This window comes from Oncorhynchus mykiss, chromosome 17 (assembly GCF_013265735.2).
Source record: "Oncorhynchus mykiss isolate Arlee chromosome 17, USDA_OmykA_1.1, whole genome shotgun sequence".
In the NCBI taxonomy this organism is placed as follows: domain Eukaryota; kingdom Metazoa; phylum Chordata; class Actinopteri; order Salmoniformes; family Salmonidae; genus Oncorhynchus; species Oncorhynchus mykiss.
Window position 1 is genome coordinate 77,332,712 of NC_048581.1, and position 19,792 is coordinate 77,352,503.

The 19,792-nt window shown below is 39.2% G+C and overlaps 1 protein-coding gene across 2 annotated transcripts in view; it reads left to right on the forward strand.

Annotated features, from left to right (window-relative positions):
* The first annotated feature begins 2,573 nt into the window (after positions 1-2,573).
* Positions 2,574-19,792, forward strand: part of LOC110494607 (contactin-4) — a 113,417-nt gene continuing 96,198 nt past the window's right edge. For both annotated transcript variants that reach the window (XM_036950698.1, XM_021569830.2), the window contains exon 1: positions 2,574-2,795. The gene's annotated coding sequence lies outside the window, so the exon portion shown is untranslated. The remainder of the gene's footprint in view (positions 2,796-19,792) is intronic.

Genomic DNA, 19,792 nt, shown 5'->3' on the forward strand with positions numbered 1-19,792 from the left:
TGACACCCTTTTCTGGAATTTCCCAAGATGTTTAAAGGCATAGTCAACTTAGTGTATGTAAACTTCTGACCCACTGGAATTGTGATACAGTCAATTATAAGTGAAATAATCTGTCTGTAAACAGTTGTTGGAAAAATGACTTGTGTCGTGCACAAAGTTGATATCCTAACCGACTTTCCAAAACTATAGTTTGTTAACAAGAAATGTGTGGAGTGGTTGAAAAATGTGTTTTCATGACTCCAACCTAAGTGTATGTAAACTTCCAACTTCAACTGTATATATTACCAGTCAAAAGTTTGGACACCTACTCCTTCAAGGGTTTTACTTTATTTTTTTACTATTTTCTACATTGTAGAGTAAGAGTGAAGACAAATGATGAAAGAACACATATGGAATCATGTAGTAACCAGAAAATATATTTTAGATTATTCAAAGTAGCCACACTTTGCATTGACAGCTTTGCACACTCTTGGCATTCTCTCAACCAGGTTCATGAGGAATGCTTTTCCAACAGTGTTGAAGGAGTTTCCACATATGCTGAGCACTTGTTGGCTGCTTTTCATTCACTCTGTGGTCCAACTCATCCCAAACCATCTCAATTGAGTTAAGATTGGGTCAGGTCATCTGATGTAGCACTCAATCACTCTCCTTGTTGGTCAAATAGCCCGTACACAGCCTGGAGGTGTGTTTGGTCAAAGTCCTGTTAAAAAAAATGATAGTCCCACTAAGCGCAAACCAGATAGGATGGCGTATCGCTGCAGAATGCTGTGGTAGACATGCTGGTTAAGTGTGCCTTGAATTCTAAATAAATCACTGACAGTGTCACCAGCAAAGCACCATCACACCTCCTCATCCATGCTTCACGATGGGAACCACACATGCGGAGATCATCCATTCACCTACTCTGCATCTCAGAAAGACAGTGATTGGAACCAAAAATCTCAAATTTGGACTCATCAGACCAAAGGACAGATTTCTACCAGTCTAATGTCAATTGCTCGTGTTTCTTTTCCCAAGCAAGTCTCTTCTTATTATTGGTGTCCTTAAGTAGTGGATTCTTTGCAGCAATTCAACCATGAAGGCCTGATTCACGCAGTCTCCTCTGAACAGTTGATTTTGATGTGTCTGTTACTTGAACTCTGTGAAGCATTTATTTGGGCTGCAATTTCTGAGGCTGGTAACTCGAATGAACTTATCCTCTGCAGCAGAGGTATCTCTGGGTCTTCCTTTTCTGTGGTGGTCCTCATGAGATCCAGTTTCATCATAGTGCTTGATGTTTTTTTAACTACTCTTGAAGAAACTTTCAAAGTAATGATTGACTGTCATTTCTCTTTGCTTATGTGAGCTGTTCTTGCCATAATATGGACTTGGTCTTTTCCCAAATAGGGCTATCTTCTGTATACCACCACTACCTTGTCACGACACAACTGACTGGCTCAAACACATTATGAAGGAAAGAAATTCCACAAATGAACCTTCAAGGCACACCTGTTAATTTAAATGTATTCCAGGTGACTACCTCATGAAGCTGGTTGAGAGAATGCCAAGAGTGTGCAAAGCTGTCATCAAGGCAAAGGGTGGCTACTTTGAAGAATCTAAAATCCAAAATATATTTTAACTTGTTTAACACTTTTTTTGGTTACTACATGATTCCATAGCTGTGTTCGAATACCCATACTATATACTGCATATTTAATTTACCAAATAAAATTGTATTGGTCACATACACATGGTTGGCAGATGTTAATGCGAATGTAGCAAAATGCTTGTGCTTCTAGTTCCGACAGTGCAGTAATATCTAACAAGTAATCTAACAATTTCCCAACAACTACTTAATACACACAAATCCAAAGGGGAGAACACAGAGACAACATTAGAGTATGGTATCTAATTATTACATACTATATACTATTGGTTAGTTTTAGTATACTATAAACGAACAATATGCTTTCAGTTGAGCGTACTAGCTCTTCGCCTGTCTACTGGATGCTGATGCTTTTGCTCCCACTACAGTCCAACCTGCTTCCTCCAGTGCCAAATCTATTGTTACCAGTACCTGCCTGGTAATGTCTAACACCGACAACCGTAATTTTCAGCTAATGAAGACCTTTAAAGTAGCCTACCTACTTATTATGTTACTGTAAAGTAATGATTTACACTTTGAGCAGACAGATGTTTTTGCACTTGATTAGTCCTAAAGTAAAGTAGCTTTATGTTTTGACTCTTTGTGGCCTATCCAATATTCTCCTATGTGTTGCACAATTGTTCAATTGGAAATAAGAAACAACTATTATATGGTTACAGAAAATGTGCAGATTAGAATATTGCTGATCGATACATCTTGCTGGAAGGCAAATAGGTGTAGGCCTACTATATCCTACTGTAGTTTAGTCATTCAGTAACATTTTTTAAAAAAGGCAACAATTGATTTGTCCCAAATCCTGAAGGATTACACCTCAAATAGATTGGTATAGTCTAATTCACCTGCATATTCAATAGTCTGATCTTGAGATAAATAGGCTAGTCATAACCTACTATACATGAGAACAACCATATTTAATACATATGGTGATTTGTGCGGGGGAGGGGTCTATGGTGTGGCGTTTTTGTGCTGCCAAAATCTACACTGGGAGAAACAGTTTGGACATCAAGCGGTTCTGTATCAAAAGCGATTTGAGATTCCTGTGTTCCGGACGTCTTCACAGTCCTCTTGGTTTTGAAGAACCTCTCCTTTTGCCTGCGAATATCAAGTTCATACTCGCCTGCAGCAACCTGCCCTGTCTTCTCTGTTGAAGGTAAGGTTCCATGAAAGTTATTGTGCCACGTAGTCTACTGTGTGTTAATCTATGAATGGGGAATGTTTATTTGGTGGCGAATACGTCCAGTCCACTTATAATTTGACTAAACGCATAGCAGCAGGTATAACTAGTAGGCTACCTAGTTGAACCACAGCTGGTTGATTTGCGCATTTTCACCAAATCCTTAGATTTCCAGTGTTTTGAACACCAGTCAATGCTTTCTCTCCCAGTTACATGAATATCAAGTTCATACTCAGTCTGTGGCGATATTTCGTGCGGTTCATTTTAATCTACACTTAAGTAAATGCTTTGGAATTGCATTTCAAAGCACATTTTCGCTAGACTACATTCAAAAGGGAAGGCTATTCTTTGTAGTTTGTCATTGCACTATATAGCAAGCAATAACGCTTTCTAATTGATCTTCTCCCTGCCTCATACCTTCACATTTTGTGCACTAATTCTTTACGAAGCCGTTGTTGGAAGACGCAGCAAACGACATAGGCTTTTGTTTTAACTTACATCACAGAACAGGTAGGTAGCCTAGTTGCATGGCCTAGTTAAATAAATGTAAAAATAACATTTAAAAAAAGGTTGGATCACGTTCTGAATTTCACCCAGCCTTTTAACATATTTCGTATTCTCTTTCTGGGCTCTCATTAGTTGTTTAGGTGTAGCCTAATTGCTGAACAAGTATGTCTTTTTTTTTTAACATATCCATAGAAGTAAGTGCACTCTTTCCCACTAAAGTCCCTGTCTCTGATGTTCTGTATTTGTGCCTAGCCAAACTAGGGTAGTGTGCAGAAAAATACTATTCTGGCTTTGCATACAGGCTGTTTGGGCAACGTATCCAGGTTACCGTGCATACACACCTGCAGTAGTCTAATATAATACGTGATGGGAGCCAAATGAATGCTAACCAGTGTATTGCCCCCAAAATGTGTTTGTTTTAAATGGAATTGGAAGACATCATTTTTGCAATAATTTTCAGATTTTCAAAAAGGAATTAGCTGCTACACGGTCCTAAAGCAGGATATAAAAAAACATCTGTTTGAAACAAGCACACTAGTGCTTGTGCTGTCTGTGGTGCTGATTTGAGCTCATCTCTCTCTCTCTCTCTCTCTCTCTCTCTCTCTCTCTCTCTCTCTCTCTCTCTCGCTCTCTCTCTCTCTCTCTCTCTCTCTCTGTGTGTTTGTGTGTGTATGTGCGCGACAGGCAGTGTTCGTGTGTGTCTGTTATGGACATGTATTGCCTTAAACTTGGACTTTGGACAACAGAACAATTCTTATTAACTAGACCCAAGTCTGCAGTCATAATTTCTAGGAAAGCTATGGAATCCTACCTTCTGAAATTCTTATCTTGTAGTTCAAACTTTACAGGAAGGTAAAGCAAAATGTATAATTAGCTGTTTTCTTTCAAATGTACCTCAATAGATTTATTCCATGATCACTTTCTTCTGTCACTTAGTTTGTCGAAACGATGATTAATATACCACTTTGTGGGTTAATTTCTCAAGCAGTGACTTAATAAAACTGCCACGTCTCTGCAGCTCTGTCGATTAGCCTCAGGAGGGCCATCTAGAGAATACATATGGGCTGTTGGGCTCCCTCAGTTTCTCATGCCCACCTGACAGACTGGCAGTGGCTCACTACAGCCTGACTATTCAGCCTGCTCTCACCGAATTGCAACAGATGTCAAATCACTCCATCTCCCACCATCCATAGGAAATGAATTAGAACATTAAAATAAGTGATCCATTTGGTCATTGTTCTGGAGAAGAAAATATTGGCCTGGCTGCTTCTCGCTGACAAATGTATGCATATTATAGACAAATGATCAGCATGGCAATATGAAGTGCTGCACTGACAGACAGCGTCAATTGTTACACTGACCAATAGACAGCCTCAATTGCTGCACTGACCAATAGACAGCCTCAATTGCTGCACTGACCGACAGACAGCCTCAATGTATTTAATATACATGCATACGTATGAGGTGTAATTGTTGGTGTATAACTATCTCACCAATGCTACTGTCACTGACTTGAGTAGACATGGAAGTTCTATGAGGTATCATGCATTATACACATGTTCCCCGTGTTGGGATATGAAGTTGCATGGCCGTGAACTCAGTGCAGGCCAGGGCAGGTAGCTAGCTGAGGCCTAATCTTCACTGAGGTGATAGAGGGAGATAACAGTGATAGATGGAGCGGGTGGTGGGTTTAACATCCTGAGCTCAGTGTTGTCTGCTGGGGTCAGGCCTGTGATATCATAGTGCCAGTTCAGCCAGCTTCATTCTCCCTCTGCCTGGCATCGTGGTCATGTTAATAGCTGCCGGTGTGTGTATGAGCCAGGCTGGTTCTGTATTCACGGCCTCAGATGCCGTCTGTCAGTCCTTCACACCCTTCAAGTGAAATGCTTCCATGGCCATCCGCCAGCCAGCAGCAGGATGTTATTGTGACGTGAAGGGGCTACATTCTCAGTGATGTCGTCAGGTAGTGCAATTTTTGGAAAGTTCCACACTAGAAAATACAGAGAAAGCGAGCAATGGTGTATTCCAGAGTTTTTCTTTATTTTTACTATTTTCTACATTGTATAATAATAGTGAAGATAAACTATGAAAAACACATATGGAATCATGTAGTAAAAACAAATCAAAATAAAAAAAATATATATTTGAGATTCTTCAAAGTAGCCACCCTTTGCCTTGATGACAGCTTGGCATTTGCCTTGCACAATCTTGGCATTCTCTCAACCAGCTTCATGAGGTAGTCACCTGGAATCCATTTAAAATAACAGATGTGCCTTGTTAAGTTAATTTGTGGAATTTATTTCCTTCTTAATGCGTTTGAGACAATCAGTTGTGTTGTGACAAGGTAGGGGTGTTATACAGAAGGAAGCCCTATTTGATAAAAGACCAAGGGTAAGGGCTATTTGACAAATAAGGAGAGTGATGGAGTGCTGCATCAGATGACCTGGCCTCCACAATCACCCAACCTTTTCCGGATTGACTGACCTTCATGCATTAAAGTAATAATGGACTGTTTGTCTTAGCTTATTTGAGCTGTTCTTTTCATAATATGGACTTGGTATTTTACCAAATAGGGCTGTCTTCTGTATACCACCTCTAACTTTGTCACAACACAACTTATTGGCTCAAACGCATTCCACAAATTAACATTTAACATGGCACACCAGTTAATTGAAATGTATTCCAAGCTGGTTGAGTGAATGCAAAGCTGTCTGCAAGGAAAAGGGTGGCTACTTTGAAGAATCTCAAATGTAAAATATATTTTGATTTGTTTAACACCTTTTTGGTTACTACATGATTCCGTATGTGTTATTTCATAGTTGTAATATCTCCACTATTATTCTACAATGTAGAAAATAGTAAAAAATAAAGTAAAACCCTTGAATCAGCAGGTGTGTCCAAACTGTTGACTGGTACTGTACATGTTTTAAAAACATTTTCTTGAAATAAGCTTTGAATTTAATCTAAGTAATTTATGGCTTGTAAAGTCATACCTAGGCTAAATATAAGCTGTCTACAATCATAAGATCCACTGAAACATTATTTTATTGAAATTGTTTAATCAGATTTTTTTGCAGTATTCACACATTTTTCAAGTCTGTCTATGAAAATGCTCTTTTTGTTAAAAAAATGACCCAGAACCATGCACAATGCACATCCACTGATAATGACCAACTTCTTGCATTATAGAAAATTAACACGTCTCCTAAACAATTTCTGAAGCACAATGTGCTATTGAGTAGCCAGTTAGTCTTTATGTTTGAAGTCTAGCCAACTTTAATTTATTTGCTTGCTAACAAGGTAGAACAGTTTAAGATAGCGATATCTGTTTTTTTGCAGGCTGCGTCTCAATTACCGTCCCTTCCGCATCTGCGGTGAAAGGTGGCAGTGTTTGCAGACCATGAGACTTCCCGGAAATCGGTCTTCTCACGAAAACGTCTGTTGTGTCACCAACACAACGGTGTTCTCTGATTTGCTATAGGACGTCCACAAGCCTCACAAGATTTCTGAAGTCGGTACAGCCTCTTCTACCAACTTCTGTCGGTAATGTCTGAGTGGCTTGGCCTGGAAAATAATGTCCCGTCTGTGGAAAGCTGAGACTGTCACGGATATGATGGTGTTCTCCGTTTTGCTCTAGGACGCCGACAAGCCTCACAAGACTCATCTGAATGTCCACGCTTCCAGTTTTAAAACTGAATGGAAGTGTATATATTGAGTTAGTTTAGTGTCTAAAGTAAGGGGATAAATAAGTGTAACAAAAAAAAATTGTTTACTGATCTCATCTCTTTTAAGAACACTCCCTTTAGATTATTTTTGACTATCTGTTCCATGTAGTGAATGTTATTCAATGTGTTTCTATTGGCTAATAGCAGTAATGCCAAATTCAATGTGTTTCTATTGGCTAATAGCAGTAATGCCAAATTCAATGTTGAATCCAATCCATTATTATTATTATTATTTAATTTTTTCCCCCTTATTAAGGGGTCTTACAATTCCAAATCAAACAATTAAATAATCGTTGGCATGACCATCTTAAAACAATTCAATATGTTAGTTTAGGGCCGGTCCGTTCATTGCGGACAATGAACGAAATTGCATTTTATCGATGGCAATTTGAATGCACAGAGATACCGTGATGAGATCCATGTTTCAGCATGATAATGCAATGCCCCGTGTCACAAGGAAGTGTACACAATTCCTGCAAGCTGAAAATGTTCTTCCATGGCCTGCATACTCACCAGACATGTCACCCAGTGAGCATGTTTGGGATGCTCTGGATCGACGTGTACGACAGTGTGTTCCAGTTCCCGCCAATATCCAGCATATTCGTACCGCCATTTACGAGGAGTGTGACAACATTCCACAGGCCACAATCAACAGCCTGATCAACTCTATGCGAAGGAGATGTGTGGCCCTGCATGAGGTAAATGAAGGTCACACCAGATACTGACTGGTATTATGATCCACGCCCCTACCTTATTTTTCTAAGGTATCTGTGACTGTATTCCCAGTCATGTGAAATCAATAGATTAGGGTCTAATGAATTTATTTAAATTGACTGATTTCCTTATGAACTGTAACTTAGTAAAATCTTTGAAATTGTTGGTTTTTTTTTGTTCAGTGCCTTCGGAAAGTATTCAGACCCCTTGCCTTTTTCAACATTTTGTTACGTTACAGCCTTATCCTAAAATTGATTCAATTGTTTTTTCCCTCAATCTACACACAATACCCCATAATGACCAATCCAAAACACTTAAAAAAATGTTTTTTTGCAAATTTATTAAAAACTGAAATATATCACATTTACATATGTATTCAGACCCTTTACTCAGTCCTTTGTTGAAGCACCTTTGGCAGCGATTACAGCCTCGAGTCTTCTTGGGTATGACACCTGTACTTGGGGAGTTTCTCCCATTTATTCTTTGCAGATCCTCTCAAGCTCTGTCAGGTTGGATGAAGAGTGTTGCTGCACAGCGATTTTTTAGACTTCTCCAGAGATGTTCAATTAGGTTCAAGTCCAAGCTTTGGCTGGGCCACTCAAGGACATTCAGAGACTTGTCCCGAAGCCACTCTTGCGTGGTCTTGGCTGTGTTCTTAGGGTCGTTGTGCTAGGGGCGTTATCCTGTTGGAGGGTGAACCTTCACCCCTGAGTGCTCTGGAGCAGGTTTCCATCAATGATCTCTCTGTACTTTGTTCCGTTCATCTTTCCCTCGATCCTGATTAGCCTCTCCGTCCCTGCCACTGAAAAACATCCCCACAGTATGATGCTGTCACCACCATGCTTCATTGTAGGGATGGTGCCAGGTTTTCTCCAGACACGATGCTTGGCATTCAGGCCAAGGAGTTCAATCTTGGTTTCATCAGACCAGATAATCTAGTTTCTCATGGTCTCAGAGTCTTTCGGTGCCTTCTGGCAAACTTCAAGCAGGCTGTCATGTGCCTTTTACTAAGGAGTCGCTTCCGTCTGGCCATTCTACCATAAAGGCCTGATTTGATGGAGTGCTGCGGAGATGGTTGTCCTTCTGGAAGGTTCTCCACAGAGAAACTTTAGAGTTCTGTTAGACTGACCATCAGATTCTTGGTCACCTCCCTGACCAAGGCTCTTCTCCCCCGATTGCTCAGTTTGGCCGGCAGCCAGCTTTGGAACCACCAAGACTGTCCCTAAACTGCTACCATTTAAGAATGAGGCCACTGTGTTCTTGGGGACCTTCAATGCCGTAGACATTTTTTTGGTACTCTTCCCCAGATCTGTGCCTCAACAAAAATCCTGTCTCAGAGCTCTATGGACAATTCCTTCCATCTCATGGCTTGGTTTTTGCTCTGACATGCACTGTCAACTGTGGGACCTTATATAGACAGATGTTTGCCTTTCCAATCAAGTTGTAGAAACATCTCAAGGAAGCTCAATGGAAACAGGATGCACCTGAGATAAATTTCAAGTCTCATAGCAAACGGTCTGAATACTAAAGTATATAATGTATTTCTGTGTTTTATTTCTAATACATTCAAAAACATTTCTTGTAACCTTTTTTTGTCTTTGCCACTATGGGGAATTGTGCGTAGATTAATGATTTTTTTATTTAATCTATTTTAGAATAAGGCTGTAACATATCAATGTGGAAAAAAGTCAAGCGGTCTGAATACGTTCCGAATACACTGTATATTTTCTCCAATGTAGAAGGATTAGTAGCTTGTATCTAGTATCTAATATCTTGTGTGAGGAAGCTTGAAGGAGCAAGGAGAGGACATGTGTTAGGTCAGCTTGAGACCAGGCACAGTAAACAGCACAGACTGGTGACCTTCACCTCTTGATGGAGGCTGATCTATATGACAGGACCCTCTGTAGTAGCACCAGAAATAAATGACAATCTTTTAAAAACTGCCCTTAACATTTCACACCAAGTTATTAGAACTTACTGAATAACCTTTCGGAGTGATGAAAGAATGTGGTCTTCATTTCAGTGAATCGTCCTTATCTGGAACGGAAGAAAGGTTGACGTTGTCCCTGACACCCAGGGTGATGCAGAGGCTGGGGCAGCAACGTTTTAATTGTTGATGTCGAGGCAAACAGCTATTTCTGTAAAGTCAATAGGTGGGTCTGAGACATGCATTGTCCACACCTAAATTAGATTTTTTATTTGCTATTCTCAGCAGAATATTTACCTTTCAGTCTTCCTCCATTTAATACTCCTTGGCAGCAGAGGGGCATAAATAAATCAGAGCCCTCACTTTCAGTGCGTTGAGGGAATGGAATTATTACATACTGTACCATTCTGAACTGGGAAGTACTTCCATATTTTTCCTTTTCCTTCTTCCCTTCAAACACCCCCCAGACCCTATAAAGCAGGGTATCCCAAGCTCGGTCCTGGGCCCCCCTCTGGGTGTATGTTTTCAAATAATCAAGGCTTGATGATAAGTTGGTTATTTGAATCAACTGTGTAGTGTTAGGGCAAAAAACTAAATGTGCACCCAGCAGAGATCCCAGGACCAAATTTGGAAAACCTCCTATAATGTACTGCCTAAAAATGGTATAATTGGGATTTCGTTTATGTGGAATTCATGAATAATTAATGCATGTTTTTTGTTTTTTATAGTAGTACTGTCACTATCAACTATTTATCAGAACCTGACTGTGAACCCATAAGCCATTGAGAAATATTTATTCAAAACCATTACACAATTCCTTATTCCTTATGTATATTGGCTACCACCACTGTGGTCACTTCTGGTTGTAAGCTTCTTAGACAATATTATATACTGTATTTCCAACAAGATCGATAGATTATGCTCTCATGAGATTCATTTTGATTAATGGTGTTTGTTGTGCTTGGAATGGTTACAGTTAAGTATGTTGTTGCAGGACACTGCCACCACACTAATATTTGTTTGAAATTTGCAGGTCTACATTATCGCGTACCACTTAGGAAGTTTGACGTTATCAACCCTAATATCAGTACAACAGTGTTAGAATACATCACAAGGTTTAACTCAAACCATCCTCAAACAGGACACAATAATACCTTGAAGTAAATTACATCCCGTTTTAAAGTCAACGTACAGATACACAGTATAAATCCAACATCTGCTCAATTCTGTAGTATGCAGTGGAGAAGATGGAGAATTTACAAGGAGATTTTGAGCAGACTCGGGGGTTTATGGGGAAAGATGCCTGAGGATAATTCCCTGGGAATAAGGTGGGAGCTAAGCTTAGCTCCATTTTAACAGATCCTCTGACGCACAGGCATCAGTAACACGTTGGTGTTAGAGGAGGAGGTGGTGCACAACACTGTGTTGTCAACACAGTGAGGATAGGCTAGCTACTGTATATAGCCACCTGCATCAGCCTGATAGAGGGCCTGTCATGTGGGCCTGTCCTGCAATACTGATACTTCACAAACCCTCGCAAATTATATTTATAACAGTAACAATTTCCAGGTAATCATCACAATGGAAATTCAAAACATGTCGTGGAGAGAATTTGTCTTCAAAAAGTGTGAAGTATAAGTTTGAGTTATGCGGGGGTAGTGACTTGGGATGAAGTGCAGTCTTTTAGACTTTGCCATTCAGAGGAACGTCTCGGAGGATTCAATGCTCAGGCCTAACCTGAAAATTGAGTTTTGTTCACTCAAGACAGTCAGATCAGGACTGAATAATCAGATGGTATTTGGAGCTTGTTCATGAAGCCATTGTGTTTTGTGATAGCATCTTCCAGTAGCATAGTGTGGATGGCAAAAACATAGCACATTTTTGTGTTTCTATTTTCTGTTCTAATGACTAATCTATTTCATAGACCTGCATTCAGACACATTATGTTATGGGTAATGTTTACAAATGCATACGTACTGTACATACAGTACGAGTCAAAAGTTTGGACACTCAATCAAATTTATTTAAAGCCCTTTTTTTACTTCAGCCGATGTCACAAAGTGCTGACACCTACTCATTCAAGGGTTTTTATTTTATTTTTACTATTTTCTACAATTTAGAATACTAGTGAAGACATCAACTATGGAATGACACATGGAATCATGTAGTAACCAAAAAAATGGATGTACAAATCAAAATATATTTGAGATTCTTCAAAGTAGCCACCCTTTGCCTCGATAACAGCTTTGCAGACTCTTGGCTTTCTCTCAACCAGCTTCATGAGGCAGTCACCTGGAATGCGTTTCAATTGACAGGCGTACATTAAGTTAATTTGTGGAATTTCTTTCCTTCTTAATGCGTTTGAGCCAATCAGTTGTGTTGTGACAAGGTAGCGGTGGTATACAGAAGATAGCCCTATTTGGTAAAAGACCAAGTCCATATAATGACAAGAACAGCTCAAATAAGCAAAGAGAATTGACAGTCCGTCATTACTTTAAGACATGAAGGTAAGTCAATACGAAAAATATCAAGAACTTTGAACTTTGTTTCTTCAAGTGCAGTCGCAAAAACTTTCAAGCGCTATGATGAAACTGGATCTCATGAGGTCCGCTACAGGAAAGGAAGACCCAGAATTTCTTCTGCTGCGGAGGATACGTTCATTAGAGTTTCCTGCACCTCAGATTGCTGCCCAAATAAATGCACATCTCAACATCAACTGTTCCGAGGAGACTGCGTGAATCAGGCTTTCATGGTCAAATTACTGCAAAGAAACCACTACTAAAGGACACCAATAATAATAAGAGACTTGCTTGGGCCAAGAAACATGAGCAATGTACGTTAGACATGTCGAAATCTGTCCTTTGGTCTGAGTCCAAATTTTAGGTTTTTGGTTCCGACCACTGTGTCTTTGTGAGAAGCAGAGAAGGTGAACGGATGATCTCTGCATGTGTAGTTCCCACTGTGAAGCATGGCGAAGGTATGATGGTGTGGGGGTCCTTTGCTGGTGACACTGTATGTGATTTATTTAGAATTCAAGGCACACTTAACCAGCAGGCTACCACAGCATTCTGCAGCGATACACCATCCCATCTGGTTTGTGCTTATTTGGACTATGACCCAAAACACACCTCCAGCCTGTGTAAGGGCTATTTGACCAATACGTTGAGTGATGGAGTGCTGCATCAGATGGCCGGGCTTCCACAATGACCCGACCTCAACCCAATTAAGATGGTTTGGGATGAATTGGAGCACAGAGTGAAGGAAAAGCAGCCAACAAGTGCTCAGCATATGTGGGAACTCCTTCAAGTCTGTTGGAAAGGCATTCCTCATAAAGCTGGTTGAGAGAATGCCAAGAGTGTTTAAAGCTGTCATCAAGGCAATGCGTGGCCACTTTGAAGAATCTAAAATATTTTTGAATTGTTTAACACTTCTTTAGTTACTACATAATTCCATATGTGTTATTTGATAGATTTGATGTCTTCACTATTATTCTACAGTGTAGAAAATAGTCAAAATAAAGAAACCCTTGAATGAGTAGGTGTGTCCTAACTTTTTACTTGTACTGTATGTAATTGGGTGAATAAGCATTTTTATTAGCATTAGATCTGAAATAACTTCAAAATTCCATAGCCCTCACTACCTCCTTTTCAGTTTTGCATATTCTTCTTCATCTTTCAAATCTTACCTCCTGTCAGTAACTTCAACATCCACATGCAGTAGAGGGATTTCAGAGGCTTCTTTGAGCACAGTAAGGATGCTCTTATTTCAGTGGGATGTGCAGAATCGTTATTTTCTGTATCGTCTCAGGGTTTGCCACTTGCATTGTCCCTAGAATATCCCAGTAGCAGTTAAAATGTGTGGTTGTGTTGCTCTCTGTATTGCTGCATTGTAATACATGCGAGTACCACACCATTGCCTCATAAATGTTTCAATACACTATTTCTGTCTGTGTGCCTCCAGTTGCTAGAACATGAAATGTACTGTTATGTGAATTTCTAGTGTGGCTGTGCTTGTGAAGAGAGCATCTGACAAGCCCTGACCTCTGCATACATACACTGTACTGCTAGCGCACACATTACAAGAAACCTCTATTCCACTTGTTTTCTTTTTCTGCCTTTTCAGTGATCTACTCTCCCCATTCACCAATACACATTCAGAACAGGCAGGTTATTAATTTACCTGAAGCACTTCCATTATGCCACATCTCAAAATAATATATGGTGTGAGTGTGATGGTTGACAAAAGTAGGAGTCTCTTTCAGTCTTTATTCTTTATGGAACTGTATGTTCGTATGCAGGCTTTCAGTATTCTCTCAGTAAGAGTGTCATGACAACATGTGGTGTTATAATGAACAGGTAGTAATGTACTAACAAGCTTTACGATGATTAATACTTTTGTCAATGATCACATACTGTTTACCTGAATATGCTTCAGGCTCATATACCTGTTTTTTTAAGAGGAACCTATTAACTATGACAGGCCACAATGCAAGTCATGGAGAGGGGCGGAAATGTATGCGTGTGTTCTTTCATGTCTGGGTTAATTCGCATAACCTTTTTGTAATGCAATTTTATTCTGTGGATGTATTAACATCACATTAACTGGGAATGTAATGTCAGTGCAGTTCCACGAGGATGTAATTGAGAGATCCCATAGGACCTTGTTGGGAAATTGCAAGTCTCATATTAATACAGTAATATCTCCATCTACCTCCCCAAATGGTCTAGAATTACAGCCTTAAAATTTAGCACCTCTGAGTGGATGATGCATATTCTGCCACTGCATTAGACAGTCGGGTGGAATATATATTGATTCCATACACACGCCATTTGTACCTACCTGATATTAATTCAAATGTTAATAACTATGGTGTTCAACCAAAAACATAGCTTTCGACCAATGCCTAAAATAACATATTGTGTAGATGATTCTCTAAGAAAATCAATGTTCCAACTTAATTTCTCTAACATAATCCCTTTTAGGATGGTCAAAATTAGGGCGACTAAATCAATGGAGGTCAGAGAAAAAAAGCGTGTCAAAAATCTAGAAAATAGCATTGCATCAGCTAGGCTCGATGCTGTGAAAGAGTTAAGGCTACCGGACAGGCTTACCATTGAACTCATCATTCTTTTCAAATCTGGAGGATATAAAGGTAAGAAAGATATTATATTTTCACATTTTAGTATATGCTGTTCATATTAATACGAAGTTCCTGTTCTTTTTCGAAGACTTCTCACAAAAACAAGCATAACTGTGAAATGTCAACAGAGCACTGAGCGTACCCCAAGCTTTTTATTTTCAAATCCTTTTACATGTCATTCAGCTCGTGTCTTGCTCATTTTGCAAAACGTTAAATTCTCAAAAGTTTCAATGAGAAAGCTGCACAACTCTGTCAACAGAGCTCAGTGGTTTAATATTATCGGATGTATTACGTTACGAAATCCAACAATGGTAATGATACTGTATGTTAGAGAAAGACCCCACTGAACGATTCAGAACATGAAGAATCATATTTGTCATGGTAAAATGTATTTTATAACATAAGGAAGTGAAATGTCATCACCAAAGTGCATTTTCCACCCTGGACACCCTAAAATAACCTCTACTGTAACAGACTGGATTGCCGAGCAATGTGGTTGCATCCCATATTTCATATATTTTGAAGTCTATTAATATACGCTTTCAAACATGAGCAGTGTGTGTAACAAACTTAAATATATTAGGACAATGAATAATGTGACAAACATAATGAGAGTTTCCTTGCTGTTTGGCAGCATTTCCACCAGTCCTATTCACAAGAAACTACAGTACAACATAAATACAGAGGCAGTGCAGGCTGCAGCATGATTCATGCACTGCACACTTAATGGATTTGCAATGAACCAATCTTCTGATGAGCTGCTTACACTTGCAATAAACAAGCACATGCCTGCCTCCAGTCTAGTGCCTCCCTCCCAGTCTTTTTATCTTGGAATTTGAAGACCAAACAACTAGGTCCATGCATGTTAACAAGTCATCAAGAGAGATGATGGCTTTGGGTCTGTGACAGGCTCAGTCCACTGTGTAGCTACAACTATCTGGGGCAGGCTGTGCGGCTCAAAGGCCTATTTGTCTATGGCTGTGTGTCTGACCCTGTAGCTTGGCTCTGCTGATTTTGTCTGCTTGTGTCACTGTCTGTCATTCTGTCTTGTGCCCTGTGCCATTTCACTCTGGCTTTGTGAGGCTGCGCCTGCTCATCCATCAACAGAACTCACCAGACATCACAAGACCTCACCGTTAGTCAACTCTATATTTCTAGGACAACATACTCCCTCACGCAGTGAAAATTAACTCCTGACATCTGTGATTATTCCAAACCTTTAAACTGTATTTTCCCATTACACTTACTGGCCTGTGATAGATTTAACTTTAACTTGGCCCTTTTTACTTTCTCTGGATTGTTTGTTTGTGTCTGTCTGGAAAAGTCTCTCTGCAGGGATTCATCAATGTCTCCCCAAATATGGGAGCAATATAAGGAAGGCTTTAATCAATCTGTCAATGAATGCCAGGCCTAACAGATTAAGACCAATGCCACCCCACAACCACACCACTGATCTTGCATTGTGATTTCATTACCCACAGAAAGGCTCTCATACTTTCTACCAAAAGCTACATTTTTTTACTGAAATAGCCATTTTTTTTGCCCTCCTAATAGAATACAGTTCCTGAAGATAGAGGTAACACTGTTGATCTACAATCCTGCCATACCTATATCAGCCAGCATAGATCATTACCTGACCTTACGCAGGTGGGACGCTGGAAACCACTTACATGACAGTCTCCATGAAAATGTCAGATGTCTCACTTTGTCATTATGACTTCTGGTAACATCTCCTTTAAAGGAATCCTTATTACAGTGTAATTCTTCTCACCTGCTTCTGATTCATTACCAACTGTGATGAAGGTTGGGATCCCTTGCAGATGAGCTGGGTGTCTGGGAGATTATAGCCTATGCATAATAGGCTCTAATTATTTAACCATGAATGTGCACTGTTCAAATATATATCTCCAGTCAATGTTGTTGCTAGAAGTTTCCCCAAAATAAAGTGCACCATCTGCCATAGGTTTTTTTTTTCTCTGAAGAGTAGTGCACTGGGTGTTTAATAATAGTCTTGTATTAGCGTACCAATATAGCCAGCCGTCTGCAACGCTACCCCCCCCCCACCACCCCTCCCCTTGGAAACTACTTCCATTTGGTTTAACTTTGTTGAGCTTACGAAAACAGATCTAATAGGAGTGTCATCCCAGATGAGGACAAGCAATTCGCTACACCCGCAGTAGCATCTGCCGAATATGTGTATGTGACCAATACAATTTGATTTGAATTACACTATTTTGAAGCATACTACAGTACACACAATGTTTGCCTAAGTACAATGTAATTACAAGTTATTACAAAAGATTTAGCTAGTTAAAATGAAGTATCTTGAGGGGTACTTACATGTAACTAATGTGTTACATTACATTACCCATCTTGACAACCTGGCCATAATTTTAAACGTTTCTGGAAGTGCCATAGTGTACATGTAATGTTCACATAAGTACACTGTAATTACTATTTCTTACACAGGATTTAGTTAGTTAAAATGAAGTTCATCTTGAGGGGTACTTACTTGTAATTAGAGTGTACCTACAAAGTATATTTTCCAATCTGACAATCTCATCATCAGCTTCTGAAAGCGCCCTTCCAGGTGAGAAATAAACACACTAGTACAACAGTGTACATTACATGTAATATCTGCATAAATACAAAGTTACTAGGTGTTACACAGGATTGAACTATTTATACTGTATATAATTACTTCGGCCTACCACTCATTACCAAGTCAAAATACCTACAAAACAATAGAGCATCTACTTTAGTCAACTTTATTGCAATATGTAAAAATAACTTGTACAAAAAATTTACATTTTGTACAAAATAAGTATTTTGTTGTTACATTAATAATTTGATTAATTAGAATAAACAAAGATATAAAAATTGTTATTCTAGTGGTGAAATCAAATCTGTTGCCAATGGAATGGTGAGTAGACAATCCCGTTTTCTAAATTAGCTGTATTTCTTGTTTTTAATGTTACAAGTCAAATCAAAATCAAATAAAATGTTATTAGTAACATTGAAAATCTGTCTTTGTCTTCATATGCTACTTTCTTGTAAGCATTTTTCCATCCTGGTGTCTGAGACCTTGTTAAAATCTCTGGTAGAGAAGAAGAATGTATGACAATTTAGCTAGTATTAGAAGCTACAGTATGTTACCCGATACTAGTTATCATCATCATGCTTTCTTATAACCCAAGAAAGACCAATGGGAAGCTAGTGAGTCGAGTGGCCAGAACAAGAAAGGGGGTGGGCAGAGCCAAGCATGAGCTAGCAAATCAAATCAAATATATTTATATAGCCCTTCGTACATCAGCTGATATCTCAAAGTGCTGTAAAGAAGCCCAGCCTAAAACCCCAAACAGCAAGCAATGCAGGTGTAGAAGCACAGTGGCTAGGAAAAACTCCCTAGAAAGGCCCAAACCTAGGAAGAAACCTAGAGAGGAACCAGGCTATGTGGGGTGCCCAGTCCTCTTCTGGCTGTGCCGGGTGGAGATAATAACAGAACATGGCCAAGATGTTCAAATGTTCATAAATGACCAGCATGGTCAAATAATAATAATCACCGGCAGAACAGTTGAAACTGGAGCAGCAGGGAACGCCTAGTCTGTGAAGTGCACATGTACAATAACTAAATTCGCCTTTGCACTCCAAACAACGCAATTAAAATATAGATATATTTAGCAAAGGGAGTCTACTCTACAAAATATTGTAGTTTTGTATTGAGATCAAATGTTTCATTGATGAGAAAATCATAAGAATGTTAGCCCATTTCCATCTCACTCCATACGCTCCCATTGCCGGCCACTGAGCTTCCTCTCCCCACCATATTTGTCAGGGAGAGGCATCTCCAACCGGATGCGTCACATGATCTATCTGTGCGACCAGTAATAAGTTAGCTAGCTAGTGTTTAGCTACATTGAAAAGGAATGAATGTTCCTCATAGTGTGTGTGTTGGCAGTGTTCCTCAAGTGTGTGTGTTGGCCGAATTGGAAATTGGAGAAGGGCTTTAAATTCTATGTGTTGTCCTATTTAACCAATTACAAAGGTAAGTATACTTAACGTTGTTAGCCAACTAGCTAGCAAGCTAGGCTGGATCAGTACGGGACAGCGTTAGCCAGCTCGCTAAACTAGTAAAAAAAAATCACAAGTTCTCAGTTGGCTTACACATATTATGGGATTTGTGCATGCTGAAATATGGCTTGTTGGTATGCTTTCAGAAGTGGTGTAAACTAAAGTACCAGTACTTAAAGATGCACACCAGGATCTTAAGCACAACAAATTTGTAACATATAGTACGAATTTGATTCGGAACATTTCGTATGAATTTCACAAATAAAAAAATATATAATTGCAGGACATAACATCATACAAAATGGATGATGTAGTACACAAAACACGGGGACCACTTTTGGCTCATGAGCACCACTTTCTAAACTGCTGCTTAATCATTTTTTTTATTAACCTTTATTTAACCAGGTAGGCTAGTTGAGAACAAGTTCTCATTTGCAACTGCGACCTGGCCAAGATAAAGTGTAGCAATTTGACACATACAACAACATAGTTACACATGGAATAAACAAAACATACAGTCAATAATACAGTAGAACAAAATAAAACAAAAATCTATATACAGTGATATACTGTATATACTATATACAGTACTACTTAAGATGTTTTTTTTTGTGGTTTCTGTACTTTACTAGTTTTACTTTTCTTCCACTACAGTTCTCAATACATGTGTAAATAGTGTTGGAGTGTGCCCCTGGCTATCCATTATATTTTGTATATTATTTTTATATTACCATCTAGTTTGCTTAATATAAGGAATGTGACATTTATACTTCTACTTTGGATACTTAAGTATATTTAAACACTTTAAACACCAAATACTTATAAGGAGTATTTTACTGGGTGACTTCATTCATTTTCTACTTTTACTCAAGTATGACAATTGGGTAAT